General features: G+C 49.2%; 1 long non-coding RNA gene across 2 annotated transcripts in view; it reads left to right on the plus strand.

Moving 5' to 3' along the window:
- The first annotated feature begins 214 nt into the window (after positions 1-214).
- LOC129654885 (uncharacterized) overlaps positions 215-16822 on the plus strand; it is a 31925-nt gene continuing 15317 nt past the window's right edge. The window contains exons 1-3 of one of the 2 annotated variants that reach the window (XR_008715645.1): positions 215-1630; positions 1785-4087; positions 8498-9620. This is a non-coding gene — a long non-coding RNA (uncharacterized LOC129654885). Of the gene's footprint in view, positions 1631-1784; positions 4088-8497; positions 9621-16822 lie in introns of those variants that run through there. The other variant, XR_008715644.1, reaches the window with a different exon arrangement.

Raw genomic sequence — 16822 nt, forward strand, 5'->3', positions numbered from 1 at the left:
TAGAGGTAACACAGAGCTGTATGAGGGGAAGAGGCTGAAGAGGGGGAGGTGGAGGGGAAGAGGCTGAAGAGGGGGAGGGGGAGGGGAGCCTGAAGAGCCCTTCCATGGGCTTCTGCTCTTTCCTCTTGGCGGTCTCTGAGGTTCCACGGTGGAACCCCAGGGCACAGTTTGCAAACCACTGCACTGGAGCGTCTCTAAGGGCCCTACCATCTCAGGGCTCCTGTGGTCTTGTGCAAGTTGGGTCTCTACCACCCAGGCTTCTGAAAATGTGAACTTGAAAACTGGATGTGGTCAGCCTTCTGCAGGGACTATAAAGATGAGTAAAACAAAGTGTCTGTTCCAAGAAACCCACAGCTGGGATGGGACCTAGGAAGTCACACAAATGACCAAGTATGCTGTAAAGGGCCAGTAGCCCCAGCCCTTGCCTTTCTTCCTTGTGCCCCTGGGCCAGTGGTTCCCAAACTGGCTGGTCTTGAGGTTGCCTGGGGAACTTTGTATACAGACTCCCAAGGGCTCCTACAGAGGTTCTAATTCAGCTGGTCCAGGTGGAGCTGGGAGTCTGTTATGTTAAAAGCTCTCTGGGGGAAACCAAGTTGCTGCTGGGTTGCAGAAGCTTGGGAATCCCCTGCCCCAGTCTCCTTAGCTGGCTCTCCACACTTGAGTTAACTCTTTGACATTTTACCTCAGAACATCTCTGGGGCTTCCCAGGTGGCACAGTGGTAAAGAATCTGCCTGCCAATGCAGGAGATGCAGGAGACAAGAGTTTGATATCTGGGTTGGGAAGATCCCCTGGAGGAGGAAATGGCAACCCACTCCAATATTCTTGCCTGGAAAATTCCACAGATAGAGGAAGCTGGTGGGCTACAGTCCATGGGGTAGCAAAGAGTCGGACACGACTTAGCAACTGAGCACGCTTGCAGAACACCTTTCCTGGGCTGAGCTATTGATCTATGAAACCACTTACTGGCCTGAAATACCCCCATAACACAACCAGCACTGAAGAGAATATTCTTCTTGAGCATCACAAGTCTCACTGGGGGGAAATGGTACAGGTGGGACCCTAAAACTCATTCCAAAACCTGCAGATAAGTGGACATTGCCAAACAGAAAGAGAGAAGAAGGGGAAGGGTAGGGGAGAGAAGGAGAGAATGAATCTCACCTGAATGAATGGTCATTTTCTCTAAATTATCCAGAAGAAAAAAATATATCAGCAAAACCCAACCAAGAACCATCAATGAAAAAGATTACTCTGAGCCAGACTTCTTTCCTGGAAGCTGTAAACTTTATCCTCCAGCAGCCATTAACCTCATATGAAGCCCCTTAACCTTCCTAATTGTTCTTTTTCAGCATCAGCTGGTTTCATATTAACCTTTCAATCTTTCCCATAATGCAGTTATTCCAACTCCAGCCAGACCTGGTCCAGGCACTCTGGTTGCCCAGTCCTCTTCTGGCTGGGTGCCCCACCTTTCCACTTCTCTGTGCTCTTTTCTTTCTTTCCTTCTTCCTTTCTTTCCCTTTTCTTTTTCTCTTTCTTTCTCTCTCTTTCCCCCTTTCCCTCCCTCCCTCCCCTCCTGTGAAGCAGCATCTGAAGAAGTGTCTGACTCCTGGATCTGGGCTGACAGAGCCTAAGGTACCTATTTTGCAAACGGGGCTTGGTGCACCGGCTCCTCTATTATTTCAGACAAGGCTGTAGTGGGAGACCATAGCCACTGGCCTCAGGGCTGATCAGCCTCAGGCTATTTCTGAGGCTCTGGTTTTTGAGCTTTGTTTTCCCTCTCTCCCAGAAAGAAATTACTTCTTTGGAAGAAGACCAAGCACCTCACCCAGATGCTCAAGGAACATTTGGAATCTGGCTGTCTTGGGTTCCCCCTTGTGCCTCTCACCCCTCAAGGCTCTAAAGCCAGCCTGTGGTCTGTCTCTGGAGCGGCCAACTCAGAAGGAGCCCTCCGTGGCCTCCGCACCACCTGAGCTCCGGCCACACAGCCTGAGTTGGAGTTCTGGCCTCTCCTTCGAGCAGTGAGTGAGTTTTGGAGAGTGCCCTAGACTCCTTCAGTAACTGTAATAAACGTGAAGACGTTGCTGGGCAACATCTTTTGTCCCATGGGCGATGCCACTGGGGCACTTCCTCTTCTCTTATAGTCAGGGCAGAGCAAGAGGGAACCTCATCCCATGGGGAACAGAGGCCTTCTCTCAAGCTGGGGCGGCAGAGGGGCTGACACTGGTGTGAGGGTTTCTCCGTACCCACTGGGAAGGGCAAGGGCAAGCTTCCCCATGGCCCTGGGGTGACAAGCCTGGAGTTAAAGGGGTATCCCCTTCTCCCAGCCACCATGGGCCAAAGCCAGCTCTTCTGCAGCCCCACTGCCAGAGGGATCCAGGTTCGGTGTTTATTCTGGGCTTTCACCTGGTGAGGACACCTTGCCAACACCTCCTCAGGCCTCAGGGGACCCGCCCCTGCAACAAGGGAAATAGCCCTAAGGGTTGGGGGAAGACAGGCCCCTCCCACATCCGGTCTTTTCTCCCGCGCGTGCGCAATTGCCCACGCAGAGCCCACCCCCTGCACCCACGCCCGAACTCGCTTTTTTGGTGTGCTGGGGCATTCAAGGAGCAGCACCTCTTTTCATGAGCAGACTCAGCCGTGGTATGAATGCTGGGAGAGCTACGCTTTCACTGCTGGGCTCAGGGTGCCCTTCCTAGCAGCTGTAGCCCGCATGCCCGGCGTTCTTCCAGGGAGTTTCTGGGAAGTGGCTTCCGTCCAGCTCCAAGGCTGATTCGCACCTGGAGGCCCCCTGACTTCCGCCCCTTTCTTAGCTAACGGGGACATGTCCATCGGCTTACTCCCACCACAGGGGACTGGAGGGCAGGTTCCGGAAAAAGGTTGGACCCCCAAATCCAACGTTGCCTCCTTCGCCCTGTGATCCAGCACAGCTCTGTTCACCTACAACCACACCCAGCAAGAGGGGGCTTCACTGGCCCTGCGCTCCCAGGCGCTGGATAAAAGGACGTTGCCCGTTTGACAGAGGGATAACCCCAAATCCACACTCAGGTTTGTAAGCTTAACCTCATCTAAAGAGTGCTCTGGAAGGGTTCCAGGCTCTCCAAGGCACGAGGAGCTGCTATTAGGCTGGGCGGTCATGCGTAGCCCTTCACATGAAAATGCAGAAGAGGGTCTCTGGCCACGTTCAACCTAGGCGGGTCCGGGGCCTCGGGGGTGAACGTTTCCTTGCGTTTGTCCCAGGTGACAGGCAAATGAGACCAAAGAAAAACTTGAAAGAGGAAATTGATTTAAAACCCACAAAAATAAAACATTTCTAAATAACAAAGCACTGCTTTTTCATTGTTTATCAGCTGAGGGTATTTCAGGCAACTGAAGCTTTAGAGTTTTTCCTTTTCATTCGTTTGTCAAAAGTTCAAAATGATACCCAGAGCTATACAATTTGTCTGTCGCTCTGGCTTATTGATCCTCAGGAAGTAAGAGTGAGTAGATTTAATCGGACACACTTGGGGGCTAAGTCTGTCTGCTTTCTGGGAGTCAAAGAGTAGCATCTATCAAGGACTTGTGGTCAGCAGAGCTTCCCTGGTGGCTCAGACAGTAAAGAATCTGCCTGCAATGCAAGAGACCTGGGTTCAATCCCTGAGTTAAGAAGATCCCCTGGAGAAGGGAAGGGCTACCCACCCCAGTATTCTTGCCTGGAGAATTCCATGGCTAGAGGAGCCTGATGGGCTACAGTCCATGGGGTCACAAAGAGTTGGCCACAAAGAGTCGGACACAACTTAGTGACTAACACTTGCACTTGTGTGTGTGTGTGGTCAGCAGAGCCTGGCCTGGGGTCTGTGAGAGGGGGCACACCACTGGCCCAGGTGTGCTCTGATGGGGCCAGAATACCGTTGGGAAGAGAAAGTATAGGAGCTTGATAAGGAGGGGAAAAAATAGCACAATGAGAAACTAAGCAAGTGATTCCATTCAAATAAATTAAATGCAAAGTCACTACAATTGGGAGGTTTAGATTAAAGAAGGCCTTTTCAGGTGTGGTTAACCACAGAGTGAGGAAGCCAGCTCTAAGCTGGACTTGGAGGCAGAAGAGAGAAGGTAGGGGAAGATTTTCAAGTTTGGGTGGAGTGGTTAGTGGAGGGGGCCGTGGGGGGTGCGGGTGTTGGGGGCAGGGTATGGATAAGTGAAGTCACACACACAGTGTTTTGGGAGGAAAAGGAGCAGAAGGAGAAGAGTGACCTAGAAAAGTCCGTCACTAGTCTAACAGGTCATGCCTGGAACTCTGTAACACCTTATCCCTCCCCCACCCTCTGTGTGCAGCAGCTCTGCTTCTCTGCAGGCGAGCCTGTGCCCGGGGTGGTACAATAGTTTCCATAGCAACCAATTGTTCTGTCACAGAGATGGGATTCTGACTCCAGGTGGGTTCTGAACAGAAGTAACAGATGAAACCACTAAGTGACAGAGATCTAGTTTTCCAGTAAGTGCCCCTGCTAATAAAGAAGAGAAAATGTACCAACTACAAGATAAATGGAACAGAGATGAGCAAATGCTACATTTTCCAGAGGCATCAGCTGTTTGCTGCAAACAACAATAACTCCCTAATAGGTTCAACAAGAATGATGCTGGCAGGGGTGGGGGAAGCCAGAACAGCCTCCAACAAACTGTGGATGAAGGGTGTGGCAGGGTGGGAGATGCACAATGCCAGGTGTGGGAGGCAGAGAGGAACGCCTCAAGTGTGTCATCTCAACCTTGCACATGTTGCACATCCTGCAGGACCGAACAGGATGCCAGCATCCCTGCCTGCCTGTGTGCATTCCTCCTCAGAGGATTCATCAGTGCTAGCTAGAGTTACGGAGAGGGCAATGGCACCCCATTCCAGTACTCTTGCCTGGAAAAATCCCATGGATGGAGGAGCCTGGTAGGCTGTAGTCCATGGGGTCGCACAGAGTCGGACACGACTGAGCGACTTAGCAGCAGCAGCAGCTAGAGTTAGCAGTCCAAGAACAGCCCTCACTATTTAGAAATCACTGGGAGGAGAGTCAGGTCTGAATTACACTTTTAGAAGCAAAGCAAGTGTATTACTACTATGAAGGCATGACTGAGGCAGTGCCTTTGTGGTGGAATCAGAGAGTTGGGTCCAGTCTGATCTGTGACTCACACCAGATGACCCTGGGCAAGTCACTGTTCTGTCTGGGTCCTCATCTTGTAGACTTCAATTCAGTTCAGTTGCTCAGTCGTGTCTGACTCTTTGCGACCCCATGAATCACAGCACACCAGGCCTCCCTGTCCATCACCAACTCCCAGAGTTCACTCAAACTCATGTCCATCGAGTCGGTGATGTCATCCATTCATCTCATTCTCTGTCGTCCCCTTCTCCTCCTGCCCCCAATCCCTCCCAGCATCAGAGTCTTTTCCAATGAGTCAGCTCTTCCCATGAGGTGGCCAAAGTGTTGGAGCTTCAGCTTCAGCATCAGTCCTTCCAATGAACATCCAGGACTGATCTCCTTTAGGGTGGACTGGTTGGATCTCCTTGCAGTCCAAGGGACTCTCAGGAGTCTTCTCCAACACCACAGTTCAAAAGCATCAATTCTTAGGCACTCAGCTTTCTTCACAGTCCAACTCTCACATCCATACATGACCACTGGAAAAACCATAGCCTTGACTAGATGGACCTTTGTTGGCAAGGTAGTATCTCTGCTTTTGAATATGCTATCTAGGTTGGTCATAACTTTCCTTCCAAGGAGTAAGCGTCTTTTAATTTCATGGCTGCAATCACCATCTGCAGTGATTTTGGAGCCCCAAAAAATAAAGTCTGACACTGTTTCCACTGTTTCCCCATCTATTTGCCATGAAGTGATGGGACTAGAAGCCATGATCTTCGTTTTCTGAATGTTGAGCTTTAAGCCAACTTTCTCACTCTCCTCTTTCACTTTTATCAAGAGGCTTTTTAGTTCCTCTTCACTTTCTGCCATAAGGGTGGTGTCATCTGCGTATCTGAGGTTTAGGGCCCTCCAGATACAGCACCTTTGCTAGTCCATACTTCCAAGTCTACTTCAGGGACCTCCAGGCAGGGGCTGAACTGTGAATGTCGTTTTATTTATTTATTTTTGGCTGTGCTGCGTCTTTGGTGCTGTTCGGGCTTTTCTCTAGTTGCAGAGAGCGGGGGCTTTTCATCGAGGTTGCCTCTCCTGTTCAGCATGAGCTCTAGGGTGTGCAGCTTCAGTAGTTGTGGCACGTGGGCTCAATAGTTGTGTTTCCTGGGTTCTAGAGTACAAGCTCAAGAGTTGTAGCACACAGATGCCTAGCTGCTCCGCAGTTTGTGGGATCTTCCCAGACCAGGGATTGAACCCGTGTCTCCTGCACTGGCAGGCGGATTCTTTAAAACTGAGCCACCAGGGAAGGTCCTAAGTTGCGAATGTAAATTGATCTCCTGCATTGAGAACAGAACCAACACCATTAACTCAATTGCCATTCATTTCCACCTTCAGTTAACAGTGATTGACCAATGTTAATATAGCAATCACAGGGCCAGTTATCAGGAACCAAGGTAACAGGTGGTGGCACCTTTGGGGTCCTCCCAGCTGAGTGAGGGAGACAGGCAAGTGCATGCTCAGAGCCAGGGGTAGGTCTGGCCCCCGGGTGTGGGTGGGCAATCTGGGGGCTAGGATAGGGCATGCGGTGGGCCACAGTGCTCTCCGTGCCTGGAGCCTGGCTGGGAGGAGAGACAGGAAGAATGGAGGGGAGGAAGCAAGCTGTGTGGAGGGGCGGTGCTGACTCTGAAGACCCAGGGACCTGGGGGTGGGAGGAGGGGTGAGAGATGGGAGCAGACATGCCACATGGGTGTTGGTGCTGGAGACAAACAGGTGCCCAGAAAGGAAGGATGGTAAGTTAAGGGGAAAGGAATCAGGCAGGATCCCAGGGAGAAAGAAATGAGATCTGGGGTTTGTGCTGGCAGATATGTCCCTAGAGGGGATTTGAGGCATTGGTGGTGACCTGTATGATTAGGCCCTCATCATGGAGCCCTGGGAAGGTGCTTGGAGTGAGCACCCAGACTTGGGAAAGGGCCAAAGGAACAGGCAAGGCTGCCAGAAAGCCTGGACCACTCAGCCAAGCCCCAGGGCCCAGTGGGCAGAGTTCCCCCCACCATCCCATGTCCCCTGGCCAGGACTGGCAGGTTGGTTGAAGGCATGGATTTAGTGCAGGGAAAGGGCTGTCTCCTCTGAGACCTCCAGAAGGTTGGGGAGAGGATTATAGACTGTGATGCAAAGGTGAGTCTTGGCTAAAGAGCCAGAGATAGCAGCCACTTGTCTGAGTTTTCTGTACTTCTTTACCTAAGAGAATCACAGAGAGTCCCATGTTGTTCAGTTGCTCAGTTGTGTCCTACTCTTTGCAACCCCATGGACTGCAGCACACCAGGCCTCCCTGTCCCTCACCATCTCCCAGAGTTTGCCCAGGTTCATGTGCATTGAATTGGTGATTCCATCCAACCATCTTATCCTCTTGACACCTTCCCCTCCAATACTTGGGCCACTTGATGCGAACAGGCGACTTATTGGAAAAGACCGTGATTGGGAAAGGTTGAAGGCAAAAAGGAGGAGACTCCCATAGCCTCTCCTAAAAATTAACCAGGTAATCATTCAGTACCTGTTATTATTTGTTATGCTTAAGCCTTCTCAAGGCTCTACAAGGCTGTTCCCAACACCTTTGAGGAGTTTAGAGCACAACTGGGAGTTTACGAATGCACGTGCAAACTTCAGTGAGCTGAACTACAGTCCCTATGAAGGCTGAGCTTGCAGCATGGGCTGAGAAGGTCAGAGGGCAGGAGAGAATGGGGGAGAAATCTCTTGAAACTATGTGCTCAGGAACCATTCATGGGGAAAGTGCATTTGCAAGGGTCTTCAAGGGTGAAGATATGGAGTGAAAGAGGTCAGAATAAAACTGAGTTTGGAAGTAAGTGGAGAGACAAAGCTTCCAGAAGCATCTGGTCAGTGGCCAGTACCACTTGCCTTGCCTTAGAGGAGGTGTCAACGAAAACAATAAACGATCAATAATGAGAACAGAGAAGAGTTTTATTTCAGCCAAACCGAGGACTAGCCCTGAAGCCTGTTCTTCAGATTATTCTGAGAAACTGCTCTGGAGAAGCAGGGTTTTCAGCACAGTTTTATATTTTGCCAGAACAAAGAACGTTAAACAAAGTGGGGACACATGTCTTCAAGTTTTCAGAAAAACAGACCAGCGTGTCCACACGCAGCACATACAGTATGGTCTTGGCACCTGGGAAAGGAATCTTATCATCAAAGGAAGAGGCGTATTTGATCTCTATTTCTAACACTGACATTCCTTACTTCTGGCCAGGGAGCCCTTTTCTTTAATGATTAAAGCGGAATTAGCACGTATGTTTGATAGGCCACAAACAAGCTATTGTAGTTAGCATAAAGTTCAAGTTAACTCATGTATAAGCCAGAATGACTTCCCTATATCTCAATATGTGAACATTTCTTTTATCAGAAGGCTGGAAAACAGCGTGGAAAGGACACCCATTTCTGGCATTGGAAATACCCTTTAACGTCAACCTAGACCCAGGTTTGATTCCTCAGTCTGCCACTTAATAGCTGGCTGGGCCTGGCCAAACTCAAACTCCATGCGCCTAAATTTCCTCGTCTGTAAAAAGTGAAAGGCAAAAATGTTTCTCTTAATGTGGGAATGGAACTAAATGTGACAACAGGCAAGGCACCCAAGCTTTTAGCCGGTCTCCAGGAACGCCGATCCCTTCCTTTCCTGGCCCGCTGAGAAGCCGCATTTGAGACTGAAGAGAATAAACGTTGCAGAAGTCCTCTGAATGCCCTTGTGGAAGTAAATACAGAGGCTGATCAGTGGGGGACATATGTTCTCCTGCAGCCTGCGGGGTGAGCTGCCCATGCATGCTTGTCTCCGGATATCTGACTTCCCGAGGCTTCCCTGAACAATACCATCTCTGTCTTGGCACCGCTGACCAGCAGTCCCATGAGAGCCAGGTTCTCATCACATGTCCTTTTCCTGGAGTGAGTCACTAGAGAATTGGGCTGTAGTCATAACCTTCACCGGCTAAGGGAGGTTAAGTGGGTTGGAGGGAACAAAAACACAGACCAATTTGGTGCTTCATGTTCCCTTCTATCAACGTTTCGCCCCGGCCTTAACCTTGCAACTCAAAAAAGCTGCGTGGTGTAATGAACGAGAAACTGAGTGACCCCCTTGTAATCCACACACAAAGGGCTTTTCAGTAGCCTATGGTCACAAGTCTTATCTATTGCACTAAAATCTAGCCAGTTAGAAGCTGGAGTCAGGATGGGGGCTCCTAGTGAGACATCTCAGAAAATTGGAAAAGCCATTAAAACTTTTTAAATTGGAGTTTAGTTAATTCACAATGTTGTATTAGTTTCTCCTGTACAGCAAAATGACCTACTTACATCTATATATTTTTTCATATTCTTTTCCATTATGGTTTATTGCAAGATATCGAATATTGTTCCCTGTGCTACATAGTAGGAACTTGTTGTTTATCTATTTTATATATATAGTAGTTTTTAAGGAAAAGCTGTTTTGATACCTTTCTAAGGAAAAAAGGTGACATTGAACAGAGGGGGAAAATCTAAATAGCAGATGGAACATGTAAAATTTAAGCTTTGAAAATTGACCGCATGCCTTCCTTCTTGGGTTGTATAGCATAAAATAATTTTTAATGGCCAGCATAAAAACAAACACACAATCTGTGTGTAACCCCCATGACCTCATATTTCCCAAAAGTTGATGTTTCCTTGGGAATTAATGGTGCCTTTAACCTGGAGAGCTTGTGCAGTGGAGCAGAACATAGTAGCCAGGAAACTGGGACAGTCTAAGTACTGCCTGATACTATGACCATGTGATCTTGGGCAAGCCACCTTGCTGCTCTGGGACTGGGGTTCCTCACTGAGAAATGACAGGTTTGTCTAGATGATTTAAAGTTTCCTGTCAATGCCTTACCCCCACCGCCCTGCACGAAAAGCTTTGATGTTCATGGCTACTCACACTTGATCCTTAAAAAAAAAATGGGAAAGATGACAGGCATCCTTACCAGTCCCACTCCATTCCCTCAGGCAACCCCTCAAACACAAGCCCAGAAGGTGCTCCCCTTTTGTGGAAGGTCTGTAACTACATTTGCATATTCTGATGGAGTCTGAATTTGCTCCCCGAGTGGTGTAAATGGTCACCCTGGCATCGGGTTCATAGGTCATTGTGTGAGCTGTTCAAGTTCACACCCAGTCCCCATGTGCCCTGCCTCCATGCAGCACTATTCCTCCTCTGCAAATCCCATCTACAACATTTATTGTGACTCACCGACATGGCAGGTACTAGAGCCAGATGCCAGCAAGCATGGCCCTCAGCCCTGTGGAGGCTCATGCTAGTAGGGAATGCAGAAATGCTTTCAATCGAAGCCTGACAGAAGCAGGACATTCTGTGCCAATGCTTGGGAGGGTGGGAGTAGCTCTAGCTTGGGTAAGGCTGCCTGGAAGAAGCAGGCTTTGACCTGAGCTTTGCGAAACAGGTAAGATCTAGACAGGCTGAGTGAGAAGGAAAAAGATGCCAACAGAGGGAGTAGCAGAGCCAAGACAGGGAGGCAGGAGGCACAGTCATAGCCTAGGAGCGGTGAGCTGCCCTTTGCTGTGGAGCTTCACACGTGTGAAGGAGAATGGTTTAGAAATTCAGGCAAAGGCCTGGTCACAGGAAACCTTCAAGATTCAAGAAATCTGGGGCAGGATCTGGGAAACCACGGACATTCTTGAGCAGGAATGTGTCATGGTGGGACCTGTGCTTTATAGGAAGAGTGATGTGTAGGCTGCAGGGTTTGAAGGAGAGCAAGAGTGCAGGCAGAAAGAACAATGAGGGATTATTACAGTCACCCAGATTGGTGATCATGGAGGCCTGAAGTGCCGTGGGGAGAGCAGGACGGGCAAGAAGGGAAACTTTGGAAAAGAGCTGTAGAGGTAATAGAGTGGGGATCTGTGCCTGATGGGATGTGGGGTTTGTGCCTCATGCTGAAGCAGACAGAACATTCAGGAGGGAACACAGCCACCTGCCCAGCCTGGATTTAGGGTAGCTTATCCTGGGAATTGTTGTCTAGAGGTACCCTGAGGTTAAGAAGTGAGCAGGCCTGGAGAAACTGATCCACAGTGGGAGAGTCTGTGGGTTACCCCCGCCCAAATATCTGTTCTTCCTTTCCTAAAAATGTTATTGTTTATTTTGATTATGTTGCTTATATCGATTATTGTTTAATCACTAAGCCATGGCTGACTCTTTCGCGACCCCATGGACTATAGCCTGCTGGGCTCCTCTCTTTGTGGGATTTTTCATGCAAGAATACTGGAGTGGGTTGCCATTTCTTTCTCCAGGGGATCTTGCTGACCCAGGGATTGAACCTGCGTCTCCTGCAGTGGCAGGTGGGGTCTTCACCACTGAGCCACCTGAGAAGCCCTTTCCTAAAAATGGAACCCCTAGTTTTCAGTTAGACACATGTCTCCTATCCCTGCTTTGAGTCAAGACCCTTTCCACTTTTCTACCATCTAAGTGTGGTCACATGACTACATCTGACCAGCTGATTTGTAATCAGAAATGTCAGACTTCTGGCTTCCTTCTGGCTAGAAGGCAATATGATTTAAGAGGATTCAGGTCATATAGGTTAAAATCATATCCGAATCCTTCCCTTTCTGAACTCATGTACTGGATTGCCAGGAACCCATTTACAAAAAATCTGCACTTTGCTAGCATCTGTTGTTTGCATCTTAAATGTTTTTACATTCAGGATGTTACCTTATCACCTTATTTCTGTGCTCTAGGGGATACCTTGTCCTCTGTTCTAACTGCAGGGACAACTGCAGATAAATAGCCCCAAGTGAGGCTGATGTCAACATTCAGCTGCTGCGGAGAATGGAGGAGCCCAACCCTGTGAAGGACGCTTAGAGGTGAAACTGGTTTTAGTAAGGAGATGGCAAGATCAGTTCCAAGCCTGCTGAGTTGTGATTCTAATCAATGACTGATAATATTTAATATGTGTTGAGTGCTCGCTTTGTGCCTGGCAACATTCTAAGCATTTAAGTGCATCATCTCACAGCTACCATGCGAGGAAGCTGCTAATATTGCCCTCATTCCAGATAGACTGGGAGCTAAGAGGTGAAGCCGTCTGCTCAGTGTCTTCCAGTTCCCAAGGAGCAGCTCTGTCCCTCAACTCCAAGTGTTTCTGATGCCAGGGCCATTAATCATTAAGTAGTTGTTGTGTGCATGCTGCTGCTGCTAAGTCGCTTCCGTCGTGTCCGATTCTGTTCGACCCCATGGACTGCAGCTCACCAGGCTCCCCCGTCCCTGGGATTCTCCAGGCAAGAGTACTGGAGTGGGGTGCCATTGCCTTCTCCGTTAAATCGCTTTAATTGTGTCTGACTATTTGGGACTTTGTGGACCCTAGCGCGCCAGACTCCTCTGTCCATGAGATTCTCCAGACAAGAATAATGGAGTGGGTTGCCATGCCCTCCTCCAGGGGATCTTCCCAACCCAGGGATCAAACCTGCTTCTCTTGTCTCCTGCTTTGGCAGGTGAGTTCTTTACCACTAGCGCCACCTGGGAAGTCCCATAGTTCTTAGGGAGTTTCTTTTTTTTTTAAATGTCTTCCCCACAACCTCCTTCTTAGAATATATCTCTTTTCTCTGATACTGATTCCATACTTGGTATGGAATTTTATCTGAGAAAATTCCTGCTAGCAGGCTGATACATTCCCTCTTCCAGTTGACAGTATTTGAAGCTTGACAGGGGCTTTGCAGTGGCGTGTTGGCAAATCCACTAGAGTGGGGTAGGGGTGGGAGATTTGTAGCATTTGCCAATTTTCATGGTGTAAATGTTATGCTGCTGCTGCTGCTAAGTTGCTTCAGTCGTGTCCGACTCTGTGCGACCCCATAGACGGCAGCCCATCAGGCTCCACTGTCCCTGGATTCTCCAGGCAAGAACACTGGAGTGGGTTGCCATTTCCTCCTCCAATGCATGAAAGTGAAAAGTTAAAATGAAGTCGCTCAGTCGTGTCCGACTCTTAGCTACCCCATGGACTGCAGCCTACCAGGCTCCTCCATCCATGGGATTTTCCAGGCAAGGCCTACCAGGACTGATTTCAAGCTGCTATGCCAGCTTGTACAATTTCTGGATATTTAATTGTGGGTTCTGGTGCAGCCTGCTCCAGCACACCTTTGGGGCCCAGAGGACTGTACTGAATAGCTAAAAGAGCATCCAGCCTAGTTGGGAATTCTCGGAATCCACAGCCGGATTGAGAGTGCAGACACTGGGGGGCTTCCAGGGCTCTTCCAGGTGTACTTTGAGGGGGTCCTTGGCTGCTTCTCCCTAGAGGTCTGGCCCTGGGCACTCTGGGAGGTCTTACTGTGGCCTGTGGGCTCCGCAGTCCCTGGGATCACCTGTCACTCTTCTTCCGGGGGTGTCAGCGCACCTCCTGAAAAACAGCCCCATGTGACCAGCAGGTGGCAGCATTCTCACATTCAACACTCTGTGCGCAGGCAAAATGAGGAGCCTTTGTTCTGAATTCAGAGGTGGTGTCACCAAGAGAAAGGCCCAAAGGGGCAAGCTAATTGCCTGTCCTTAGCTGACCTTTGACTACAGAGCCAGTGGACAGGCTCCCACAGCTTAATATAATGAAAGTGATCTTAGAAAACGACAGAGACTGCTCAGTCTCGACACCACTGCCTGCCCGTCCTAGGGGCTTAGCTTTGGCATCATGGAAACAGGCACTGGGGTCCTTTCAGGAAGGGAGCTAAGGGCCAAGAAGAGGTTTCCAGTTCTAAGGGGAAGCTCTTTATTCCATCTGCTGCTGCCCACAAGCCACACTGTGCTATGACTTGTCAACTTGACTCTACCAGATGGTCAGCTCCTGCTAAGGTGACCAGCTATCCCAATTTGCCTGGGACTGTCCCAGGTTTGGAGAAGGCAATGGCAACCCACTCCAGTACTCTTGGCTGGAAAATCCCATGGACGGAGGAGCCTGGTAGGCTGCAATCCAGAGGGTCGCTAGGAGTCGGACACGACTGAGCGACTTTACTTTCGCTTTTCACTTTCATGCATTGGAGAAGGAAATGGCAACCCACTCCATTCTTGCCTGGAGAATCCCAGGGACGGGGGAGCCTGGTGGGCTTCCATCTCTGGGGTTGCACAGAGTCGGACATGACTGAAGTGACTCAGCAGCAGCGGCAGCAGCAGCAGTCCCAGGTTTTGTACTGGAAGTCTCATGTCCTGGGAAGCCTTGGTCCTGGCAAACACGACAGCTGGCCACCTGAACTCCTGGGCCCTGTCCTTGCCTCACACACATAGGTACTTCCTGTAGTTGCTGTCGCTGCGGTTGAGGGTCCTGAAAGAGAGGGGCAATGTGGAAGCTGAGTGGGATCATGGAAAAGGAAGTGTTAGTAGCTCAGTAGAGTCTGACTCTTTGGGACCCCGTGAACTGTAGCCCGCCAGGCTCCTCTGTCCATAGGATTCTCCAGGCAAGAATACTGGAGTGGGTTGCCATGCCCTCCTCAGGGGATCTTCCTGGCCTAGGGATCAAACCTGGGTCTCCCCAGGTTTTGCAGTCTCCCTGGGTATGCAGGCAGATTCTTTACTGTCTCAGCCACTAAGGAAGCTGACCAAATCCAACAAACAAAATTTGATTTCATTTTATTAAAAAAAAATTACTCCCTTTGCTTTTTATCAAAAGAAAGGGCTGGAATGCATGAGGGGGAAACTCCAGAACAGTCCCTTTCTTCTCCTCTCTCCCTCCCTCCCAGTTACCTCCTTCCTTCTCCTCACTGCAGCACATCTTGCATCTGGCACCCGATACAGGGCCCTCCCAGAGTCCACAGCAGAGAACTCTGTGTTCCAGGGAAGGGTGGGGTGGCTGCAGGGGAGGGTGGCGGGGCAGTGAAGCGGGCAGGCTGGAGGAGGGGTGAGGCGGGCAGAGGCTCTTACGTCCTAGAAATAGAGGAGCCATGAAAGTGGCCCCAAAGAGCCTGAGGCTCCGTGGAGCCCTCAGCTGGTCTGCTCAGCTCCAGGCAGGTCCCCCTGTGGCTCAAGCCCCACTGTGATGTGGTTTATCTCCTTAGTCTCCACTGAACCCTCTAGACAGTTCGCTTCTACTCCAAGGGGCTAACTCAGGGGAGTGAGTCTCTGCAAACACTAACCTGCAGTATGGCTTGAATCAGTGCTATCACTAGAGCTGAATCACTTTGCTTAAACCAATGTAAAGATGTGCAGATTCTTGGGTCCATTCGCGAACAACTTCTTTCAAAAATCCAACCAGCCACAGCACATAGCCCAGGACCAAAAACAAGATCAAACCAGTCAATCCAAAAGGAAATCAACCCTGAATGTTCTTTGGAAGGACTGATGCTAAAGCTCCAATACTTTGGCCACTTGATGCAAAGAGCTGACTCATTGGAAAAGACTCTGATGAAGAGAAAAACTGAAGGCAAAAGGAGAAGGGGGCGGCAGAGGATGAGATGGTTTGGTAGCATCACCAACTCAATGAACATGAATTTGAGCAAACTCTGGGAGACAGCGAAGGACAGGGGAGCCTGGCATACTGCAGATGGGGTCACAAAGAGTCGGATATAGCTTAGCAACTGAACAACAGCATCAGCAACAAAGTACCCACCACGTGTTTCCAGATTCACTGATTGATGACAAACATCAAGAAGACTGCTGTTGTCCACATCAAGGAATCTGATTATGCTTGAACATATTCATTGGCCACTGGTACGAATAACATTATAACATCAAAGAAATTTAAAATATCTCAATGTTTTTAATCTTTGTCAATCTGATAGGTACAAATTTTACAAACATATACTCCTTCTGGGAGCATAATTCATAACAACCACAAGATAGAAACAAACCAAATGTCCATTAACAGATAAATGGATAAACAAATTGTGATATATACATACAATGTAATACTATTCAGCCATAAAAAGAAATACAGTACTAAAACATGCTGAAAAATGTTTGCAAATCCTTCTTCCCTGGTCTGGACATTGGGATAAAGGATAAACCTCTCACAGTGGCCTGCCAGTTCTGCACAGATTGTTCCTTGTCAGTTCTCCAACCTTATCTTGTACTGCTTTCCCGGCATTCACAGTGCAGTCACCCTGGCCATCCACCCGTCCCTAGAAATACCACACTCTGTCCTGAGTTATAGTCTTCATTCAGGCTGTTCCCGTTGCCTAGATAAGAATAGCAGGTGGAGGCTTCCCTGGTGGTTCAGTGGTAAAGAATCCGCCTGCCAGTGTGGGAGACATGCATTTGATCCCTGGTCCAGGAAGATCCTGCATGCCATGGAGCAACTAAGCCCACGCACCACAACTACTGAGCCCAGGCCCTAGAGCCCAGGAGCTGCAACCACTGAAGCCAGCTCCCCCCAGAGCCCTGCTTCACCACAAGAGAAGCTGCCACAGTGAGATGCCCTGCAACTAGAGAGCAGCCCCTGCTTGCAATAACTTGAGAAAAGCCCACACAGCAATGAAGACCCAGCATAGCCAAAAATAAGTAAATAACTAAAAATTTTTTTAAAAAGAATAGCAGATGGGATTTGCTTAGAAGGCGTGGTCCTAGAAGCCACTGTGAGAGGGTGAAATTGAAGCTTTAATGGGAAGGATGAGAAGGGAACCTGTCATCAAACTGGGGAGCAGGGAGAGAAGTAAGGACACTTTCAACATGACAGGTATTAGCTCTTCTGTCCCCTTGGTGCTAAGACATATAAATTTCTCGTAGGCTTTTTGTTTTAAAATTTCTGAATAGCCC

Source organism: Bubalus kerabau, chromosome 6 (assembly GCF_029407905.1).
Source record: "Bubalus kerabau isolate K-KA32 ecotype Philippines breed swamp buffalo chromosome 6, PCC_UOA_SB_1v2, whole genome shotgun sequence".
Lineage (NCBI taxonomy): Eukaryota > Metazoa > Chordata > Mammalia > Artiodactyla > Bovidae > Bubalus > Bubalus kerabau.